At 38.1% G+C, this 24,198-nt stretch overlaps 1 protein-coding gene across 7 annotated transcripts in view; it reads left to right on the forward strand.

Annotated features, from left to right (window-relative positions):
- Window positions 1-24,198, forward strand: part of PALLD (palladin, cytoskeletal associated protein) — a 192,933-nt gene that overhangs the window by 115,664 nt on the left and 53,071 nt on the right. Inside the window, exon 1 of one of the 7 annotated variants that reach the window (XM_042015000.1) lies at window positions 9,784-9,925. The exons of 5 other annotated variants lie outside the window; for them this stretch is intronic. The gene's annotated coding sequence lies outside the window, so the exon portion shown is untranslated. Of the gene's footprint in view, window positions 1-9,783; window positions 9,926-24,198 lie in introns of those variants that run through there. One more of the 7 variants, XM_042015001.1, reaches the window with a different exon arrangement.

Genomic DNA, 24,198 nt, shown 5'->3' on the forward strand with positions numbered 1-24,198 from the left:
CATGCAGGTCTCTCCCAGGATAAGTTTTAGTACTTCTGCACTGAAAATTCTGATTATATAATTTTGATACGAATACACATGGATTTCATATATAATTAATGTTGCTCACATGGGTCTATGATCAGAAAAACATGCATTAAGATTAAATGATAATTCAGTTGAAACTATAAACTGAGGTGTAGTAATTACTTATTGTTGAACAGTTGTGCTAGTGAACAAACTGGCTAGTGTACAACAGGCCTGTTTTATCAGTTAAGTCAATGCACAGTCTCATACTTTGGCAGAGGATTTTTTGAAGATATGTATGAAAATGTATTATTATCAGTGTGTGTATCTATACATTCAGAATATGTTAAGATGTTTAGTCTGAGAAATATGATTATGTGTTATTGAATATGTTTTACAATATCATTAAGTGTTTTAGTGCTTATGCTACAATGCCAGTAGTTTTTATTACAAGCCTGAACGTTAGCACAGAAAATCAGTTTTATTTTACTGATAAAATGCTGAGGTTTTTTTCATTGTTTTCACAATTCCTTTAATAATAGTAAAGATTTTGTAATTTTTGAATTCAGTGTTTCCAAGTAGCAGGTTGAAACAGTTGTTGCCAGTACTCTAACCTTGGTAAGTAGTTGTGTGCTGGTACCAAATACTTTCATATTCAGATGATAAAACTACTCAGGTCCGTTGGGTTAATGATGTGGTCTTTTATGGCACATTTCTGTTCTACTGCTCCTGCAGAGCTTTCTGGTTTTTGACTACATGAAACTGCCATAATGTGGATGTGGGGCTGGACAGCATGAGGGCACCCTCTGGCAGAAGCAAAGGAGGGACAGGATATGGTGTGGTTCTCTGAGGGCAATGCTTCAAGCCTATGAGAAAGAGCTGCCATGGCTCAGTCTTGTTGCACCTGTAGATTTAATGTGAGCACTGGAGTAGTTGGAGTGAGTGGGTTCACTGGGGGAGGTGAAGGAAGTACAAACTGGCAGGTACCAAAATGAGAAGATGGCATGAGGGGAGCAGATATGCTCTACCTGCATAGAAATATACTTGCACATGAAAGATTGCCACTGGGGTCAACGGCAGCAATTTAGCTATCTGGAGTATTTAGAGAGACAAACCTTTTCTTTGAAACCTGTTTGACCACGCAGAGAGAGGACTGGAACTTTCAGTGAAAGTCAGTTGGGTAGTAGCTTCCAGACTTCTGGGAGGTCACCGTTTCTGCAAGGGTAAAAACCTAACCTTTCATATGCATTTATCTTAGGTTTTTAGATAGCTTTCTTGAGAGCATTGTCAGTTTCTCATGCAGCAGAGACTACTCCTACTTGCAGAAGAGCAAATGTAGAACAGCACATCAAAGGTCGAAGGATATGTCCTCCTACCCTGAACATATCTCTTGTGATGTCATTTGTTCCATTCAGATCAACTGATGTCAGATGACAGGGCCTGGACAATAAATTGCTTGCAGAATCAGCAGTGAGTTATTTGTCAGTAGCCTGAACACCTGCTGAAGATGATGGAGTAGTTCTGAAATAAACTGGTACTTCCGCAGCCTTTAGCAGTAGAGAGGATGAGCTCCATAAGATAATGGCATTTTGTTTTAATTACTATTCGACAATGCTATATCATTGTGACCTTAGTTTCATTTATCCTTAAAGCATTTCTGTATTTTGGATTTTTATTTTAGCATTTTCTTTGTCAGTTAGGAATATTTTATTTACATTAATCTTGAAACAGACAACTTGAAAACTGATCTTTCTGGGCATAAATTCTCCTAAATTGTTCCTATATGTTTCTTATTTTGCTGAAATTGTTTGGTTTGTTTGGGTTTTTCCTGAGGTGAATTTTAGCATGCTAATTTAAATGTGTAATGTAATTATGATGTGGTCAATATATTTATTCTTCTGTTATTTGATTAAGCTGTTTCCTTACGTTTTTCTAGTTTGAGGGTTTCTCACAAGTAAACAAACTTGTTCAGGCCTCTCTTGACGGCAAGAATGCGGTATAAAAATACCAGAGCCGGTTTTCTGTTGAGCTGAGAATACAACTGACTTGGGTGCAGCTGGAATCTTATAGGAAGGTGGTTATAAATGCACCTTTGTATTCTCCATAATTATTTTTTTCATCTACTTGTGCCTGGGAGCATTCACTATTGCCCTGTATATCAGTGACTTAAAGCAGTGCTCTCTGTGCCAGTCTACTACTTGTTTTCTGCTTCACCCAAACATCCACAGGAACTTGCAATAATGGAAGGAGTTTTGGTATTTAAGAACTTGTTTTCATAACTTAATACTAAGGAACCATATTGAGAAATACAGGAATGCTTCCAGATTCCCAAACAGAATTAGAAAGTTTGAAGATTAGCTATACCTTCTTTAATTTTTTCAAAATGTTGTTTCTTGTCACACTGCATGAGAGGACTGTCTCAGAACACTTTTACTAATTTTAAATCTCTACTTTGTTAAGGGTATTCCTTTTAAGGAGTAACAGCTCAATAAGCTCCTTAGTCAGCTAGGTCTCTGTGGATTAACTTTTGTTTCTTCTGTCCGTGTGGACATATTCAGTATATATTCTCCTGAACTGTTGTCATTTTCTCTTTTAAATTTAAAGAAAAATCACTTCCTACAGGATTCCCTGATCTTTGTATAAAAAAAAAAAAAAAAAAAAAAAAGGCAGCTATCACATAAATCCACTTCAAAAGACTAAATCTAAAAGATGTGAACAACAAAATATGGTGACCAGCCGGACTGGGTTTTGGTTGTTTTTTTAAAAATTTTTTATTTAACTGTTCTTCCTTGCTTGTTGTGGCTCTTACATAGACGCGTACGGCTTGACTGTCAGTTCTTTCTCAGGAAGTACCTGAAGTGCTGCTAAAACTAAGTAGCAACAGTAGCAACAGTAGGGAGTGTTCCCCTAGCAAATTTCGCTGTCTCCCAGCAGGTAAGCTGCTCCTTATAAACGCTACCTTAAAAAGTTTGGGATATTTCGAGAGTAAAACTAGTCTCGCTTTCTTTCTTCATGTAGCATAACAGAATAGTAACTTTTTAAAAAGTAGGTAGCTCTGTTGAGGGATTCCTTTTTCTCTGCGGAAAGCACCAGTGAAATCCCCAAAGGACACGCTGTAACCTGTTCTAAAGAACAATGGAAAATATGACAGGAATCTGTGAGTTTTTACACTGAAACTTCATAGCTTCATTTTCCTTTGTCTTGTTGCCAGTGGTTTGCAGACGCAGCTAGGGCGGCTTGGGGAGCGCTGCTGCTCGGGAAGCCCGCGGCGGCCGTGCGGTGGGAGCCGAGGCTGCTGCAGGGGTGAGCGGAGGGAGCCGGAGCGCTCCCGGCCGGGACCCGCGGCCCGCCCGGCCCGGGAAGCTGCTCCTTACATGGGCATGGCCGCGGCTCGCCCGGGGCCCGGGCGGGGTGGCCCGCTGGAGCCGGGCCGGGCCGAGCCGGGGGCGGCGTGGCCCGGGGGGCTCAGCCAGACAAAGAACAGTCCCGGCAACCAAATAAGGAAGTTGGAGTTGGAGGATTTCAGAATAGGAGCAGAGGGGGAGATGCCAAGGAAGCCGGGGAAGCAGTCTGTGTGCAGGGAGCTGCTCTCTGTTGCTACCAGCAGAGTGGTAAATGCAGGGGATCGAGGCTGGCGGACTTGTCCATATCCTCCTGTGATCTTCTGCCAGCTAAGAACTCAAGCTGTGTTTGTCATATTTTCTCATGTTTCTGAAAACTCTCTACAGATTTTTGTTTAGAAAGGAGGGGTCTTTGGCAGCCCCTTTGGTTAGCAGACTGAAGATAAATGAGTCACCCTTTGCCCAGGGGGAAAGAATCCCATTGCAGGTAATTTCAAGCACTACAAAAATACATTATAAGTTTTTGTCTCCTGTAGTATTCTAATGAAAACTTAGAAATTCATCTGGAAAGGGTACACATGCACCCCTGAGAAACAGAGGTGTCTTTGCAGTTAAGAGCAGTAGCAGAGAAAGAGAGAAAATAAAGAAAATGAGTACTAGAAAACCCTAATACTGTCCCGACAATTCAGATAGAAAAGCATTTTGTAACAACATAAAATACGGAAAATATAATGGGATATCAGAAATGCAAGTTAGGTACTGGTTTAAACCTAAGTGTGAAATTCATGCACTGTGATCCTAATCTGCAGTGTCTTGGGACATTGTTTTACCTACTTGTTAGAAGGTCTTATTCCTGGTGGAAAAACCCATGGAACACTATCCACTTTTTCTCTTCAGAAGAATCAACACAACAAATATTCAGAAGGAAGAGCTGTAACCTTTGCTGACTGTGTGAAACCTAGAATAGAGAAAACTAAATAGCTGTGGGCACAAACTTCAGCAGTAACATTTAACATACTGGCCTGGTTTGCTCTGGTTTCAAAATGTTAGCAACAGAACGTGTCCTAAAGTCACAGCCTTTATAGCAAACAATTACATGCACTGTGAGCTTGACGTCCTGATGAAAAGAAGTAAGTTATGCCTTGATCTTGAAATTGTGTCAAGATCAGCTCATAAACAGCTACTGAAAAACATTTTAAATATGGTGGGGAAGCCTGACTCAGAAGAAACAGCTTCTTTATCTTGCCTGACAGGCCTCACAATTACAGCAGCTGTAAGTTACTGAAGTGTAGCTAATTGAAAAATACAACACACTAACTATTGCCATATCAGGCTATTAAAGAAGAGAATGTAGTGTTGAGATTTGAGTTCAGAACTGGGAAGCACTTACAGGTGACATTCAAATTGCTGTAATCATCTGTGACTTTTTATAAGCCTTCTAACAATTTTAGCATCTGAAGTGCAGGTAGACCTCTCATAAATCCATGGCAATGCTTGTAAAAGGGAATTTCAGTATCACAGCTGAAAAGTGTTATGTCAGGTTTACTATGAAGTAAAGCCTGAGGAGTGAATGGTTTTCTAGGTTATATTTTGTTATATTTAATTTCCAGAGCTCTTATACATTGCTGTAGCAGTAGTTGTGCAGGCCAGGAAATCTCATGGATTACTCATGGATGAAACAGACCAATCATGTGGGTACTGAGGTAACTAGGAACTTTAGGAAATCATTGGGATACTTCTCTATATGCTTGTTGTTCAACCATCACTGTTGCAGTTCCTCGTTAGAAAATGCCTACATAGTAGACCCACAGTTTTTTTCTGTGCTGTCATAGGGGTTGCACAGTAAGTTTGATCAATACAATTTAATTTTTTACCCTGAATACCTTTGCTATTTTAGTCTGAAAGGTGAAATAGTGGTATAACAAAGAAGACTTAAGCGTGAGTCACTTTGTCACCGTGTATATACACTCACACATGCGAGTATACATATATTTCCACAAAAATGGTAACTGCTGCCTTATGAAAATTGTCTCAGCAATAGAAACTGCCAATTTTTTTTTTCTGTAGGTATTATTAGAAGTTTGGACAAAGTTCTTTTGTTGTCATTATTGTTGTTGTTGAATCATGTTTTCATAGATCAGAGACTGCAGTATGATTTCCTATCAACTGTTCTCCCTAGCTGTGTTTTCCTTTTTGTAAAACACATAAGTTTAATGGTGCGTATTTGCAGAATTGAAAGTGATGGGAAATGTTTGCTTAAATAATCTTTCTTGCAACAAATGTGAACTTTTATTTTCCAGAAGTGCTAAGCCACAAAAGCCACAAACAGCTTGGTACTTCTAGTTCAGACATTGTGATCTTCACCAAACAGAGCCAAACAAAGCAATTTACAGTTACGACCTCAGTGTTTGCCAACACCAGCCAAGTTAGGTGTACAGGATACTTGAAAGAGTGCTAAATGCTTTGGACTGGCACATGTTTGGTAACTTTGATTGGTAGTTGGTACCATTTCAGAGGTATAGTCAGTCACTTTTGGTTTTGGGAAATCCTAACTTTGCATTCTGGCCTTCTAAAGAAATCTCAAACTCTCACACATTCCAAGAAAATCAGTGTCCTGCTCCTGGCTTAGGAATCCACATTCAAAGCTATGCAGAAAGGCTTTGAATTTTTTGTCAAGTAAAGTATGGGAGGTGATGTAGTTTTATGGAGATAGTTTTTTTTGTTTTAAATAAAAAATTTAAAATCCACAATGGTTGGCATGCCAAAGCTTATTTTGCACAGCTAGTGTAAATGGGATGCATTTCCTGCATTTATGCAGGAAAAACAGGGAGATTGCTGAACTGGGCTCCATAGATCATTGAATTCCATCAGCTGAATATGAATCAGTTTGGAAGCTTGTAAATTCTTTCAATTCCCTCTTCTGGTTAATCCTTCAGGGTCTATTTTACTGACATTTCCATCTGAGTTTAATGATGTTTGAACTGTAATATGATGCAAAGCTGCATTGTGGCTAGCTGAAATCTATTTGGGTTAATTTACAGGCATGCCTATATCCTTGAATTAATTTCCAGTTTTTAAGACCAAAAGAATCTCATGTCATGTGTCTCCCCCATTAGAAAAGACCATTTGAATCTCAATCACAACTTCTTCCTAGACCTCAGAATTTTTCAAGTTTCATTTGCTGGATGTTTTTCTTTTGTCAAACCATCCTGTTTTGATTTTAAAAATTTGAGAGGTCTGGTCTTAACTAGTGTGATCAGAATTGCACACTCCAGTATAGCTTTAAATGTCTTTGTAAAGTCAGCAGCTACCATGCTAAATTTTTGCATCTCATAATGAGGAAAAATCAAGGAGGCAAAGAGAAGAAAGGAAATAGAAGTGTGTAGTTTTTTGTAGTATAGTAGCACCTGGAAAACAACTGTCGTGAATGAAAATATATGTATACTATTAAAATACACTTCCTTCACTGAAGATACACTGCAGGCAAAAAGTCATATTTAAATACTACAAATTATTCTGTAGTAGTTTAAGAATTTGACAGACTCTTTCATGAAGTCCATTGAGTTATTTTCATTTATTTTCACTCATTGCTGAGGATGTGATTACTTTGTGTAACATTTTCTCTCTTCATTTTCAGCTTTTCTTTTCTGAAGTCATCCTTTTTAGTTTTTGTACTTCAAACAATACTAATTTCATTTTATTTACAGGGTGGTTTGAAAAGTAAATCTTAATTTTGTGAAGCTTCTCAAAGTTTGAATGAATGCTAGCAAAAAACTTCAGGCAGTTTTGTGTTTGCCTGCTTTACTAGTGACATCTACCATTATCTTCCCTGGTCCACAGAAATGAATTGTTGAGATCTTTTACTGCATTTTTCCAAAAGCTGTTTGTTATCATTATAATTATGTTTTAATTATTTCTTTTAAATATTAGGACTTAATTAGAGTTGTAGGCAACTGTCTTCTTATGTGTAAATTAGTCTCCCTCATTTCAGTTTGCCAGCCATGCTGTAGATATAGTTGGAAACTCCTTAAACTAGAAACAAATGCTCCTGGGGCTGGAATTACAGGCAAAGTTGTTTACAAGAAAGAATCACAGATCATATTAAGTTTTAAGTTAAGCATATGGTTTTACTTCTTTTCTCTTTGGATCTTTATCTTACATTATGCCTCATGCTTGTTTCCCAGTAAGCTGAGCTTCATTTCCACTTTCCATGCCCAAATATGCTGTGGAGTCAGAGAAAAGCAAGTGTCTTGAACTAAGCTGATGTTCACAAGCTGTCTCTGCTTTCATCTTCCATCCCCATGAATTGAACATATTCATACACATAAAGTTCTTACATGCAAAGATTTTAAGAGCTGTGACAGAAGAAATGTTGGAGAACTCCTTAATGCATGTCTTTAATGCAGTATTATCTCAATTTGTTATAATCAAATACAAAGGAGAAGTTGCAGTTAAGAGATGTGAAGCCCAGGTACTGTTTTTCTGTCACTGACTTTTCCTACTGTACATCGGTCTGCTCTTTGTTGTTTGTGTTACATTATCTGCACCTATTACTGGCTGTAATAGAACTGTGTTCTGTTTTTTAGATAAAATACTGTTCTCAACAAGCATACCTACCAAAAATCATAAAGAGACCTGATCAGCCATGAGTGATACTCCTTTTATCTTTGTGCTATCTTAATACTATGTGTATGGGCTACCATGCTTCTTCCCTAAGGTCATGTACCAGAACTGCAAACAGAGTGCTCGTGCAGTGCCAGCCTTCTCACTGCCAGGTTCTGGCATGCCACTCTCTGTTCTAGCAGTGGGGAGATACTTTATTTTCCCCACCCTTTCTCATAATTGGCAGCATTCTTCTGTTCTTCCTGTTATATTCTGGAGTGATGTGGAGTGAGTTCTGAGTCTTAAAGAAGGCTTAATGGTGAAAAAGTGTGAAAGGGGTTGGGAAATTTTCAGTGCTACCTGGTTCTGCATTGTCCATTGTGGAATGAAATTTCTCAGGTAGAGGTCTTGCTCATGTTAGAGGTTCATACCAGTTGGGGGAAAATAGTTATGGTGATGTTCTTGTAAAGCAAACAGATTTTCAGGCATCCAGAGCTGAACTATAATACACACTGACTGGAAACCGGAGCTCAAAAAAGAAAGAGGATCACCCTTGCTTTCATCCATCCCTAAAATCTTTTAACCCTTGTCCAGGATGCTGAACAGTGAGATAAAAGTCAGCATGTTCATATGCTCATTTGCTGCTCATGATGTAGAAAATGGAAGTGATACCACAGATCCCCTCCATGGGCTAAGCATGAGAATAGAGATTTTATAGATGTATCTTTTGAGATAATCCATCTTGTTTTAAGCAGATGTTTAAGTAGATGTTACTAGTGATTAGTTGCATTCTATGATTACTTGCAAAACTGATGTTAGCATGTAACTTGTAAGAAACACTGGATCTCAGCCAAGTGGCTTTTAGTAAGAAGGGTATGAACCAACAACACAAATCTGGCACTCTTTATCTTCTTGTAGAAAAAAGGAAGAAAAAAGAAGAGGAAAAATAAAAGAATTTTCTACCTTCAAATGAAGGCCTTAGTGGAATGACTAGTAGTAATTAATGTCTTTAGAGTACGTGTTTGACGCTCTGGAAGGTTTCGCATAATTAGACCACGAAACAGCTAGATTTTTACATCATATGGTAAATTTTTTCTGATCACTGATGCTATTCTTTGGCAGAAGACACAGGAGACTATTTGTAACACAGATGACTACAGTGCAATGGCTTGATACATTTTTTTCTGAAAAAAGTTTTAAATTCAGTTTAATCTGGACACTTGGGGACTTCGTAGTGATGAGTAGTGGCATAAGTGTTACTGTAAAAGAATGCAGAAGTATTAAAGGGCTTAGCAGAACAACTTAAGACATTGCTTCCACAGTTCTACATTAAACGTGTAGCCATCCCAACCCATTCTGTCATGCAGACAAAAATGATGTGGAAATCGTGCAAACTTCTGCCTCGCAGAAAAGCTGATGTAAATTCTGGTAGCAACACTTTTGTGCAGTTGTATGACAATATGGAAGAGCCTGGGATGTTTCCTCTACTCACTAGGCTGCTGCAGCCTTCTCGAGTTTTTCTGCTGGCTATGGATGTTCCTGGACGGAAAAAAAGTGAACTTCCAGCCTGGGACCCGAGCATTTTTTGGCAAAAAGCGTATCGCAAAGTCACCGTTCTTGCAGCTCCGAGGGAGACTTAGGCTTAGACTGCGGCAGCGGGTAGAAACATCCCGATGGCGACTCGCTGCGGGAAACGCACGTCTCCCTGCCGTTCCCGGCAGCCTGGTAACGCCTCCCGCACGCATCGGGGCGCCCGGGGCAGCCGCGGGACTCTTAACGTGAAGCTGCCGGAGTGGGACGCGCCGGCGGCGGCGGCTCCTCTGTGAGTCACGGCGCGGTGCCTGCGCCCCGGGCCCGCCCTATATAGCGCCGGGTACCTGCGGGCGCCGCTCCGCTCCGCGCCGCCGCCGCCGCTCGCCGCGTCCCCGGGAACTTGCGCTGGGGTATGTGAGAACTGCCCGCTACGCGTCGCCGAGGTAAGATGGCAGGGTACTTTCAGAAGTTCCTAGTGACGTCTTTTCTTCAGATGAGGTGAACGCACGGCAGAAACGGTGACGGGAGGCGAAAGGTCAGGGTACATGAAATCATGCTGTAATCGGACCGGGCTGACCGCCTATCTTTCGAGTACTTCTATTTTTGATCGACTCTTTCTTGCTCTTTTAGTTTGCTACATCGTGTGTAGTCGCATTCGAGTTTGGCTGATGCACTTTATTTGCCGACCCCGGCCGTCCCCTTGGTGTTTCCAAACGGAGAAAGGATGCTTTTGTGGCGGCAGCGGCTCTGTGCATCTCTGTAGCCCAAGACTCACTAAATCAGTCCTTAATATGATAGAGCAAGGAACTATGAGTGCCTTCCCAGCCTTCTTTGTACGAGACTTCTGTAGGAACCCAGTGATAGTTCTGAAGAGAGTTGGTAATGGGTAGGAGACTTGATCTTTTAGATGATTTACTACAGCTTCTTACCAAAATTAAACCAAAATAAACCAAAACATTGGCGTTTTGGGTTGTTCTGTGGGATTCATATGTCTATAAGGAAGACATATTTGGTGATCTAGTACTTAGTGTACTCTTGTAGCTAAATTTTTTTGTCTGTTTATCACTGGGTGTTGAAGGGAATTTGGTGTTAGTAACCTTGTAACTTATAACAGTAACAGCTTTGAATTTTTTTTCTTCTTTTCGAACTCTGCAGCATACATCAGACATTTGTTTAAATTTTAGTAGTGAAGACAAGAAAAAAGAAAAAAAAAAGGCAAGTTTCCTGGCAGCAGGCACATAATTAGAAAGAAGGCTGGGAAAAGTAAGACTGGCCTTCTTTATAATGATGTGTTTACAGAAACTTGGAAAGCAGAGATATGCATTGGCTATCAAAGAGAAACCAACGTCTGCTATTGGAACATTTGGGTCAGCTTTATATTAAGGAATACGGCACTGCAGAGCACACATCTAAAAATAGGAGTGGACACAGTCAATGTTTCATGAGGCTTTGAGGTCAAGAAACTGTTTTTGCATGTTATTCTGTGGCTGTATTGAATTGTTCACATGATTCCTGTGAACAAACCTTATATTTCTGAAATTAACTTCATGAGATGTATTACATATTGTGCAGAAAGTTTTATGTTCACTCACAAGTTTGTGTGCACATAAATACCCTGGCGTTCTGGGGTGGGAAAAGTTATGATGATGTTCTTCAAGAAAGCCCAGCAGTTTCCAGACATCCAGGGCTAGTCTGTGATTCACAATGCATACCAGACATAAAAGGATTAAGATATAGAATTGATAACAAGAGGATGGAAAAAAAAACATAGAAAAAGTTAAATGGCTCTCAGCATATGTCCGTTGATTGCATCTAAACCACTTCACTATGAAAATGGGGCAAATACTTGTGAGAACAAGATTCTGAGAGAGATTGTATTGCATCCTGCTTTTGATTGGGGAATAAAACCTGAAAGAACTGTATGTAGAATGAGGTTCTTGTACTAATTTTTCTGGCCAGAAGGAAAAACCCTGTGGGAAAAGGTGGGGGCAGAGGGATAAGAGTCTGAATAAAAGAAACTGGAATTATGGGGTAGGAGGTATACAGATGTTCTTGCAACTTTTGAAACACGTAGGAATATGCAGGTAGGATATTGTTGGAATTCGGAGTGTCTCATTTGGATAAAAACATGTCTTTCATCTTTGAGATAGTAGAAACCTGATAATCACAAAGTCAGAATTTACCAATTATCACACACTACAATCTGACAGAGCAGTTTTCCTAAAATTGCAATGGTGGATATGTGGTAAAGGTTTGTTAGCAGTTGGCGGATATATGTCACATAACTTTTCTTGCAGCTTTCTGAGTCAAGAACATTTTTTTCAGTGAAAAACTGTTCTGAAAATTTGAAGTGTGTTTTAACTAACAATTAAAAAGCATGGATGTAAAATAAATGCTTTTATGCAGTTATACTTAATGAAGTCCTAGAAAATATTATCTTCAAAGTGTTCTTAAGTTTCTTTCTTCTTATCTTTTTGATTTTTTACTGGCAAAGCTCATCTTGCTGGACACTCATGCTCCAATTATTGTGGGCCTGTTGAGTAGCCTGAGTCTACTGTTTTCTCTTTGCAGACACTGTGTGATGATTGCAACATATAAAACTTTGCAAACTGTTGAGCTAAGGTAATTACTGTATTTGTGCAATTACAATTATTGTAAAGTAAGTACTGAGAGCTGTGGTTCCAGGTAACAGAAAGCAACTCACTACTCTCTGCTTTGCACTGCAGAATTTTTTGAGGTTATATGATGATTGTGGAGGGTATGATAGGCCAGCTGTTCCACAAATAGGAGTGTGATTGCAGTTTTGTTATCCACTTTGTGGTCTGTGTGACTGCAGCAGCCATTTCTAATAGCTATGTTAGCTGTGTTAGAACACCATGACTCCTTTTTTGTGAGGACAGAGTGGTAAATCTGATGAGTAATGTTCAGCTGTTGGGCTTTAGGCATTGGAAGACCAAGGAACGGGTCTGGCTGAAATTGACTTGTGGGATCCTGGTCAGCCCGCTTACATGGAGAATTTCTTCTTTCTTTCCTCTGCAGAATTTCTGTTACTCTCTTTCAAAATCATCCAGGAGAGACTTACCTTTCTGAACTTACCTGGTTCTCAGCTGGGCAGAGTAAACCAATCTTACTTGTAAAATCATGTATTTGATGGAAAATATTATATTCCTCAAACAGCAACTTAATTTCTCATCCAGTTCTACTTAAATTAGCTGCTTTGCAATTTTACTTATGCCAACTTTCATGTGGATCCCTGGGCCTGGGAGCAGAGTAGACTACCAGTCATGTGATGTCATATATGTAGGTTTTCTCTGTGTGTATAACATAATTTCCTGTAGATTATGAACATTTGTAGACACTGCACCTGAAAGACATGAAGACCTTTGGTTTTAAAAAGCTGACTTTCAAATTCGAAAATGTGTAGATAAGTGTATAGGGTGCAGTGCAAAGAAACTGTCTGAAAGATGAAGGTAAGCATATGCAATGTTAGTTGCATAATTTCAATATACAATGTTTTATGTTACTGCTATGGATTTTTTCGTTTCTGCTGTTTACTGTCCAAGAAAGGAGTCTTCAAGTATCTGGGGGGTGTACTGGACCTTTACTGATCTGGAGTTAGTGGCCCTAAGGTTTTGTTTTCCTAATAAAAATTTCAGGGTTATGTAGAACATATTAATTGACTGATAGTCCCAGATATATTCTTGAGAACATAATAATTGACTGGAAATCTTCTATCCTGGGAATATTAGTTAATCAAAACATGCCTATGGAATTTTGTATTCATGTATCATTTTCCATCTTGGAAACATTCCTGCTTTCTTAACAGATAGCATTTCAGTGCTAGATTAAGTAATAAAGTTCCCTTTGGAGTGAAGTGCCCACTCAGTAATAGCAATACTCAGCAATGATTTCATAGCAATAGTAGATGCACTTGGAAGAATTGGGAAGAATACTTACAGAGTAATTACTAACCAAATTATAGTATGCCTAGAAGACTAATTTTAACTTCTTACTCTGCAAAAGGTGAAAAGAAGAGTCTTGTAGCCACAAGTGTCAGAACTTACTGGAGCATTATAGATTATTTAACATTTTGGTGTTCATATAATTAAAAATACAATTATCATAGAAGGAGAACCAATAATTCAGGCAGCTCTTTTTACATGTGTAGTCTACTTTCTGGATTACCACACGAATAGAAATTTTAAGAAATACTTTTCCTCCACATTTCTGTCTAGGCACTTACATGGTCCTTTTCTCACCTGCTTGAGACATTCTAACCTTTGCCAAGGCAGGAAGTTTGTATTTCCTTTATTGAAGTAGAAAGTGATTGTAATTAGTGTATTGTGTATGGCATTCCCCAGCACTTCCCCCTTCCACAAAGGGAAGGAATTTTAAGATAAACAGCACTTATTTTTATATAAATAAATAAATATAGTGGGCTCAATTTCTTGCTGGCCTTTTTCTGCCTTATGCACCTGTGTGAGGTGAGCCAAGAAGCAGCTGAATTTGCTTTCCCTAGTTTTCATGGTGGGTCTATCTCTCCAGTGATAATTTGAGTAAGAAATCTTTGATTACCTTAGATTATCTTAAACCATTGTTTGGTAGCAGTTACTCAGAATTCTTTCCAATCCTTCCCAGGACATTCATCTGAGGCTGGGAAATTGTATTCATTTGCGTCACCAAAATATGTTCCTATTGAAATTTCTCCTTGAAATGGGCTCCGGATTTTGTTCATTACCAGTTTCAGAAGATGGTCTTTATTATATATATATATATATATATACTAGTACATAACATAGGATGAGAAAAAACAATTCTTCTAATTATTCTCTTTGAGAAACCCATCTTATATCACAGTACACTGTAGTATATTTCAAGCGGAAAGTGGTAATGTGGGGTTGAGTTCCTATCTCCACCTTAAAAGAGAGGAGTTATTTAGTTGAAGAGTTGAGTCTGTACATTAGGAGCTTCTATACTGCATTGCCAAAACGTCAAAGTTCTAGTAAATGTTCATAAGATGGCATACATCTTATTTGTTCTTTTCGTATTGCGTAAAGATTTTTTACAAAAAGACTATTATTTGCAGACATGATGTGTCAGCCAGCAGAAATGTACAGGGAAATTTTTTTTGGTTTTCATTGGCAACATGGTTACATTTTTTTTCCAGGCTTAAATGTAAAAATAGATTAGCACTCAAAAAAACTGTTTTCTTGGTGTTAATGTTTGTACCAACCAAATTACCCCATTGAATTCACAGCAGAGACTCATACTTGTCTTGTATGCTACTGTACGCATTAAGACAACACAGAACCTGAGCTGTGAGTATAAATAACAGGAAAACACAGTGTATTACATTTACAGCATTAATATTTAGCTTTTACAATCTCAAGTAGATTTGTTTCAATCTTTGCATTTACAAGAAAATGATCGAACTTTGTTCTAACACAGAAGGCCAAGAAGGCCAATGGCATCCTGGCCTGTATCAGCAATAGCGCAGCAATAGGACCAGGGCAGGGATTGTCCCCCTGTACTCAGCACTGCTGAGGCCTCACCTTGAGTATTGCATTCAGTTTTGGGCCACTCACTTTAAAAATGACATTTTGGTGCTGCAGTGTGTCTAGAGAAGGGCAGCAAGGCTCGTGAAGGGACTGGAGAACATGAGCACTAGCTGTCGGAGCTGGGGATGTTTAGCCTGGAGGAGGCTCAGGGGGGACCTCATTGCTACTTACAATTGTCTGAAATGAGGTCATGTTGAGGTGGGGGCCAGTCTCTTCTACCGTACCTGCAATGAGAGGATCAGAGATAATGGCCTCAAGCTGAGAAGGGGGAAATTCTGATTAGATATCAGGAAAAAAATTTTTTATATTGCTTAGTGGTTTAGAAGTTACAGTGGTAGTGCTGGGTTGATGGTTGGACTTGACGATCTTAAAGGTCTCTTCCAAAATATTGAATTGAGATAAAGATTCAGTCAGCTGGATTTAATTTTTAAATTGCAAATTTAAACAAATTCCTCTCCTATGATGAAGGCAGATGTACATCAGAGAGCAAGAAATGCATGCAGGCAGTGTCTGGTGGAGTGGACAAACTTCATTAGGGGGTCCTGCATAGGTTCTAGTGAATAGGAAAAGAGAATGGAATATTTAGATTTTTTTGTACTCCTTCTGCTGCAGATTCATTTAAAAAGTATGACCCCAGTTCTCCAGCCACAGTGAATACAGAAATCTGGTTTAAATCAAGACCCACATGTGTTATAGCAACTTTTCTCAGGAGAGCAAACCTGCTGGGTTTAGGCCAGGCTTTGAGCCGAGCTTTTTTCCTACCCATTTTTGCACCTTACTCACAACTTGGAAGACTTACCCTTAAAATAGCATAATTATGTTTCTGTAGTTGGATTTTGAAGTATTTTTAAATTTTTACTCTATGGCTGAATTTATTCTTATGAATAGGCTGAATCACAGTATGAAAGCACTCACTAGAAACACAATTGTTTCTTTCAGTTTTAAGTGCCATGTGTGTATGTACATCCAGATGTGTGTAAAATGTTTCTCGCTTCAAAGAACAGATTAAGCAGAACTTTTTTATGAGAGAAGATAATGCAAGTCTGTTTCTGCGTGCATATGAATCTAATGGTGTGTGAATATATAAATGTGTGTGTGTGTGTCCTTACACAACATAAAATCTCTATCTGACTTACGGGGGTGCTTTGTTTAAAGCAGCTATTAAAGTGAAAAACAATTTTAATAGCCAACTTTGGCCAGCAAGGAGATTCACCAAGGCAGCATTAGAAAGTTTTGCACAAATGAAAGGAAAGTTTCCTTGCTCAGAAACCCAGTGGTGCTGTATTTCTTTTAGCCCACCTCTACTTCTTTTGGCTCTGAAATATAAAGCCTTGATTTGCTGTGTTTGAAGGTTTCAGGAGGGCAACCTAATTTATGGCTATTTTTGTTTTGACCCAAGATCTAGTGAAATTTTTAGTACAGGTGAGGCTTTGAAAATCCCAGAGGTGATCATAATATTTTTTGGATGGGGTATTTTCATGCAGTCTGTGTTTGTGTGTGATTTGTGTTTCCTGTTAAAACTCTTAGGGAATTAAACGAAGGCATGAGTTACTTGGTATTGCATTACTGATGGTGACCCTGTTGCAAGATGATGCCACTTATTTCTGTGCAAATCTGAAGTGCCTAAAACCAAAATTACATAAAGAATATTTAAAGGGAATATTGATATCCACACCTACAGATGTGTTGGTACATATCAACAAATGTCTTTCAGACATTTTCATTAAAAGACTGCCTAGGTTTCAGAAGGGTTCATCAGTATTGCTCAGCTGACAAGCTACCAAACTGTGTATTTTTCTTTATAAACTGCCGATTATTTTCTTTTCCACAACACTCATCTTCTTCATCTGACATGGCCAAATTCTATTCTTTTTCTGTCTCTAATGCTACCTGATCATTTTCATATAGCCATAGCAACTCTCACATGCCTGAGTTCAGTGTCCATGCCAAATAATGCTTATTTTTTCACATATAACATTTGTAGGCATTTTTTTCAGGCAGTAAATAGATTGCCATAAGGCTTGGCTGTGCTCTAGGATAAAGTCTTGATTTCCTTTAAAACTTCATAGTTTTTCTATCTTTCTAAAGATCTGGAGATCTGTATGTAATGTAAAAAAGAGGGACACCTCTTCTGTCAGTGTCTGTAGGCATATGAAATCCAATTTATAAGGTGAGACTATGGAAGTTCACACTGTATTGAAAGTACATTATGTTGTCTTATGAGTCTCTAGGATGCTACATGTGGTTTCCATTCTTTTTTCTTTAGTGACTTGTGGAGTTTCTGCTAGAGATTTTGCAGTTATTAACTGTTTAATATTTTCTTAAGTGGTTCATCAGGAACTTCTGGAAAATGATTGCTTCTGTTTTCTGCTTTGTATTAAAATACCTAAGCCTCTTCTTTTTTTTCTTTTTTTTTTTTTTTTTGTTTTTGTTTTTAAGAAAGAGAAAGAAAATTTCCTATCATTTGTATTTCAGAAATACTTATGCTTAGACACTGCTTTCTTAGATATGCAACTGAATTAAATGACTGTTGCATGCACATTTTCCACATAGATGGAGAGAAAAAAGGAGTGTCTGTGAAGATAAAATCAAAATGGTATGTCAACATTTTCTTATACAAAGGATGAACTTCCAGCTATTGACTCTGAGGTTACATCTACAGTTGTCTCTGATCCATAAACCACAGTAACTTTAAGTGTTTCTGTGATTTCAGAAATAAAAATTATACACTGATTCTAAAACTCTAGGTTCCCATGTCCCCCGTCCTTTTAAAAGTTAGTGGTCTTGTTGATGGATAGATAAAAAAGAGACAATTAATATAAATAATTAAATTTATCAGAATCACATGAAATACCCAGAAAAAGGAGCAGGAGGCCCAGAATCAGGATCTCTGCCATGTTTCCCTTGCTCTCCTACCAACTGTATGGCTACCGTCAGCAAGCAGCTGCAAGCAACACGTCAGCCTTCTCTGCAGCCCTAGCTGGAACATATTGCACCAATCGAGTCTTGATGTCAAAGGCACGTCATGTGGTGTGCGGACCAGCACGCAGTGGAACCATGCCCAGCATGGTGAGGCTCAGCACTGACCACATGCATTGCACTTACCCCAAGATCAAGGACTTGCTTTCAACTCTGAGGAATCTTTTAAGGAGGGAAGAAGTTTGCTTTTTGGAGCACTGATACATTAAAGGAGCAGAGGTTTGTGGTTGTCTAAGCTTCAGCATATTGAGCTGGTGTGTGATATCTCACTGGAAGTTTTCTTCAGCAAGCAATGCCAGGGATTCTGTAAGATCACAGAAGTATCACGAGATTTAGAGCTCAGAAACACACACACAAGTTGTGGATGTTCTGTTTGTTACAGGCTGCAGTAATAAATTAGGGTATTAACATGTGAGCACAAATGTTATGAATTAGTTTCAGGTTCTTTTGCTATCCAGGTCTTGAGATGAAGTAAGCCATTTGTGCACTTCTTAAACAGATCTGATTATTATCTGTGGGCCTGGCTCTGTGTGGTGAATCGTTTGGTTCGGAAAAAGTATTGATACATTTAATGTTAGATTTAACGTGTTTTACTAAAAGGCAATAAAGTATCTCTGGTTTCATCCTCTTCTGGCTGCAGTTTGCTCCTTCTGCAAGCTGCCCAGCAGGGCTATTGCATCCTCACTTTTAACAGTCTTTGAAACTGTTTTGTAACTTTGTAAAGTTAACATTCCTGTTGGGTACAAACTTTGGATTTTTTTGTGGTAGACTGTAGCTAGAAAAGAGGAGTGACCTAGGGACAGTTAATTATAATAAATTACAAGAAAGCTCTCTTGACCACCAAGGGCTAATGGTCGGTTTGTAACTAAAACACAGCACTCTATGTCCTTTTTTGGATTAAGAAGACAGATGTTTGTGCTTCAAGCATTACTGTCTACAAATGCAAGAGACAGTCCGTGTTTACTGAGTGAATTGTTGCAAGAGTACTGAATTAGAGGAACTGTTTGCAATGCTAATATTTGAAGGAACACGCTCATTGATAAAGAGCAGAACAGAATAGAAGTGGAATGCTTTTAAGCAGGAAGCTGATCGGCAGTGGATGAAAGCTGGAGGAGTTGAGTGAATTTGTATGAACATACAGAGCTCTGAGATGCCCAATATTTTTGCTAAGTAACCTCTCTTTTCTCCAAAAAGATTTATTATGTCTGTCAGAATTTCCAACACTGGCAGATCAAAGTTGATTATGAGGAGTAGTAGAGTATTGACTAACCGGAGTGCAACTGGGATGTTTGGGAGAGATTTGTAGAACATGTGAATAGTACCTTTCTAATTAATGGAAATCCCAGGGCCCCATATACAGAGTGATACAAGACAGAAGCTGCTTTTCGGAGAGATTAAAATTTTCACAAATTCATAACTAAATAATACTTAACTTTGCTTCTGAGTTGTGGAAATTCTCTCTGTCATCATTGATGGTCTTCTTGATAGAGGTAGAATCATGGAAATTTACTGTCAAGCTCCCAAGTTACCAATGTTAATCTCTGTGGTTGGTTTTTGAAATTATTCTCAAATGCTTCCTCTATTTAATTACCTCAGATTCCTCAAAAGCTGTTATAGGTTGTTCACTGTTCTACGTGAATTTGAAGATGTCTTTGTCAAGAGTCACTTACAAAGGAAGGAAGATACTAATATGATTAGTTTCTCGATTAATTGCCCTTCATTTTGAAAATTTTAGGATTTGCTAAAATCACTGAGCACCGGTGAAGTTTGTGGAAAAATTTAAGCTAAGTAACTGCAAGATGCTGCATTAAGGACAGCAAAGAGGTAGTGAAATAGTTTTTTGGATGCTGGGGGACATGAAAAATGTGTTTTCCTTACTGAGAAGCAGTTTAATGTTTCAGAGCTTTCCTTGGACACTCTTAGATGTATCCATTCAGGTCTAAATTAATTGTTTGTCCTGTAAATTGCTGAATGTGCCTAATATTCTTATTATCTGTTATCAGGTCTTGCACTGCACAGACTCCTGTCATGTGAGAATTGCACAATTGGCATGTTGTGTGGACAGGAACGTGTTTAAACTAAACTCATGCTTTTGGTTTAATGAAACCATTTCTGTGCCTTTATTCAGAAAGTATTATTAGTTTTGCTATTATAACAGTATATATTTTCCAGTGTTTTTGAATAATTGTCTTTCTACTCAAATTCTCATTGAGGTGCTAACTCTTAAGATTTATCTGTGGCATGTCTGGATTTTTTGTTCCCCAGTAAAATAAGGCTTACATTTACTGTTGATGAATTTACACACTGGCCTAAATACTGAAAAATATGTAAGTCATCAGTAATAATGGTGTTGTACATCATATTCAGGGTAAGTCAGGCAATGGCTGGGGATGACTCAAAGTTATAAAATCTTTAGGAAGTGTCAGGTTTACTTAGTTGTGTTACATTACCCTAAACTTTGCTGTTTCTGTTCTGTAATATGTGCACCAAAGTAGTTTGGAACACCTGTTGTGGTAGGAGTATTTTTCTGATATGATTTGACCTCTATAATTTCACCAGCCCAACTGCTTCCTTTAGCTCTAGTTTCATGTATCCTAGCCAAAACAGAGGGAAGAGCGACATTTCTAAACTGCAGGTGAAAAGTACAGCATAGAATTAGTACAACTGGTTGCTAAGCCAAAGTTAACTAAGTGATCATTAGCTGGTATTGAAGGAGATACTTTCTGATTTATACATTTCAAGACATTTTAAACTGTTACTCAACTGATGTTTCTTCTGAGACTTCATTGTGTGAGCTTTCTTAATATTGCATAGAAAAGACCTTTAAGATCATCAAATCCAACCATTAACCCAGCACCACACCACCATGTTCACCATTAAACCATGTCCTCAGGTGTCATATCCACACATTTTTTGAACACTTCCAGGGATGGTGGCTCCACCACTTCTCTGGGCAGCCTATTCCAATTTACAGCTTGTAAGAGTGATATATTATTGCCTTTACCTTGGTCATTTAACAAAAAAGTTCTCCTGAGCTCGTGAGGAATTCTGCCGTACCACCTAGTAGGAAGGTTTTTCTGTTCCAATTTTTGAAGCAGATTATGTCATTCATCACTGTTCTTTAGATTACCTGGATTTGTATGCCATGGTAAGGCTTCTCTGTGATCTGAGTATTTAATTAACACTTGTAAAAAAATCCAGAGTGACACCAGAGACACGGAGTTAATATCTACCAAAAAATACTCATACTCCTTTTTATATATAAATATATCTTGTCTATGGATGTCTTCCAGGCACAAAAGAAAGATTTCTGCATTTTCACTGTTTAAATATGCTAATAAAGGTTGATGCAAAAGGTAGCATATTCAGACTTTGTAACAGGTTTTCTGGGGAAAGCATGGAGATTGATTCACTTCAGTCACACTACCAAATGCTGATCAGGTGCTTTCCATTTCTGTTACTACTGATAGGACTTAACCTGGGAGCTGGGTATGAAACCTTCACATCTCCCAAGAATTTCTCTGCCATTTAAGTAACAGCAAATTACTGAGATACTTAATTCTATTAAAAAAAAAAATTACTCCTAGAGAAAAAACTGATTTTTTTTAACAATGTATTTCAATACATGGATAAATTTTTAAACATAAATTTTCAAATTTGCTTGAATTAAGTTAAATTCATATGAAAGTTACCTGATTTTCAGAGTTAATAATTACTGTTGCTCCTGTTGGTTTCAAAGGTATGTCTGTGTGCCTGAACACACAGGCTACTGGTCTGAATTCCTGAATTCATTTACACAAGTTTGGAAAGCAGTTGTAGCTTGATTTTTCTGTGATAAAAAGATGATGGATTCAACATGTATGTGGCCAGCTAGCATATCAGTTGTGGTTGCTGTATATATTAGGATAACTTGCATAATAATAGTGGTGGGATGGATGAGTGAGAGACTTGCAGTTGATTTTTTTCCATTACAGCTAATTTTAGCAGATGTTTTCTTTGATTCTAAAATGACAAAGCAACACAGTATGACAGTTGAAACTTAACATGTTGAGTTACAACAACTTACTTAGCAGGAACTCTGTTGTCCAGTCAGCAGGTTTTGGTGAAGTTTTATTGTAATAAGATTCAATTAATGTTAGATAAATATAGGTGCCACATTGTTTTCAATTTTGTTTTGAGTTTAACTTCATTCATCTGCTTTTCCTGATGTCTTCTCAAAATTAGGCATTAGTTGAATCTAAACAATGCTAAAATCATTGTTTAGAAAATGAACATTGGCTGATGCTAATAATTCTAATATTGTTTTAGAAAAAAGAAAACCTAATTATGGAGTAGGTAGCCAATTCATGGGTCAACAAAAATACACAAAGATGAAACTGGTCAAGTGAATATCTTCGTCATTCATGCAATCAAGTCTTAAGATACATGTCCACCTTTTTGGGCCTGTGTTGTATTCTTGGTAAGAGTGTGTTAATATTGCACAAATACCCCTATTTGAAATCTTTAGATAGTTCTAGCAATGGAGGTGACATTTTCTCGAATTATTCTTTGGGCACACTAACCAGTTAGAAATTATTTTTCTCTTGTTGTAAACTAAACTTCGGCTTTACCTCCATTAAAGACTTCATTCATTTCTGGGGCTGTTGAATTAAAAATACTTACATGAAATAAAACTTCAACATCTTATTTGGTCATTGCCATTCAGAAGTAAACAGCAAAGTCATCCATAGAAGAATGGATATGGAAGTTTGTTCTAGTCCTTCACGATTACCAACTAAAGATATGGCTTTGCAAATCCTGCCTTGGCAGTGTGAGCTATGAGATGTCCAGCTTTCAGATGCTTGTTCCTGGACAAGCACCACTTTTCTGTTGCACCAGCAGAACCCTTCAGGTGGCTGCTCTTTAGTCTGAAGGAGTGAACAGACTCAGGATTTTAAAAAGCCAAGCAAACAAACAAAAGAACCCATCACCCAAAACCAAGCCACAAAAAACCCAACCAACAAACAAAACCATCAATTTACCCAATGCTACATTGACTTTCAACTTTTAATTTACTTGCCCTTTCTGCTAGGGTCCTGAGCTGTTATGCTATCACAAGTGGAAGTGAAAGAACAGTGTCGAGCATAAGAAGTATTTAGGGATGTCTTACTGACTAAGGGGGACAGGGAATTCATGGTATTGTAAGACCAGGTGGTTAAGTGAGAGCAATCACAGTGATATTCAGTGTAGTCCAGCTTGCATTTATTTTTTACATACCTTTACTAGATTAGGATTTTCTTTACTGAGAGCCACTGATGTAAACATGGCAACAATTACTGTAAATTTTTAAAGATTGCTGCACAGCTGCAACTAAAAGCAGTAGGAGCCACTCAGCGAACTTCTCTCAAACTTTTTTGGAAAAGCAGAGGACAAAATGACCTACCGTGACTTTTTGTACTGTGGTAAATAGAGTTTTGTGTTTATGTGTGTCTGTGTGACAGTGCCTAAATAAATTATGTTCTCAATAAAATTCCATGCCAGCAAATATGGCATGCAGACTTGAAGGGAGAGTTGGATTACTGCTCAGCAATATGCACATTAGAAATACAATAACCGGAATTTATGTTTACATTAATTACAACATGAATATAAATTTCTCTGGGCTCTTTTCTTCTTCGTGTACACTATGGATTGCTTTTAGTCTCCAATAAAGACTAGCAGTCTCAGTAATGGATGAGAAAATTTGAGTGCAAGTACTTTTCTTTTTCTCAGAGGAACCTTGTAGGTCCACTGGGTTTTGCTGCAAATATAATTTATTTTCATTGTGTAGAGTGAAGAAGTTCTATTGTTTTTGGTGAAAAGCTCAACCTATGTGGGTGGCAACATCTGTCTCTTAGTAAATAAATATCATATAATATTTTACAATAATTAACTAATTTCTTCAAAATAACGTCATACTGAAGATGAGGGACTATACTGATGGTACCACAAAATAGGAGGTTCTGTCTTTTTGAGGAACACAAAGAGTAAGCAGCAAATGAAACTGTAATAGATGCTTGTGTCTCTATGCAATTTATATCTCCTGGACTAGGCCTCTGTTTTTAGTCTGTTGGTTTCTAGAGGATCTCCTGAATCTACAGAAGTAGCGTCATAGGAATTAGAAGGTTATCCTTCGCTTTTTACTGGAATTATGTACATTT

Source organism: Corvus kubaryi, unplaced genomic scaffold (genome assembly GCF_017639235.1).
Source record: "Corvus kubaryi isolate FWS band 111438036 unplaced genomic scaffold, C.kubaryi_AGA036_p1.0 split3-131, whole genome shotgun sequence".
NCBI lineage: Eukaryota > Metazoa > Chordata > Aves > Passeriformes > Corvidae > Corvus > Corvus kubaryi.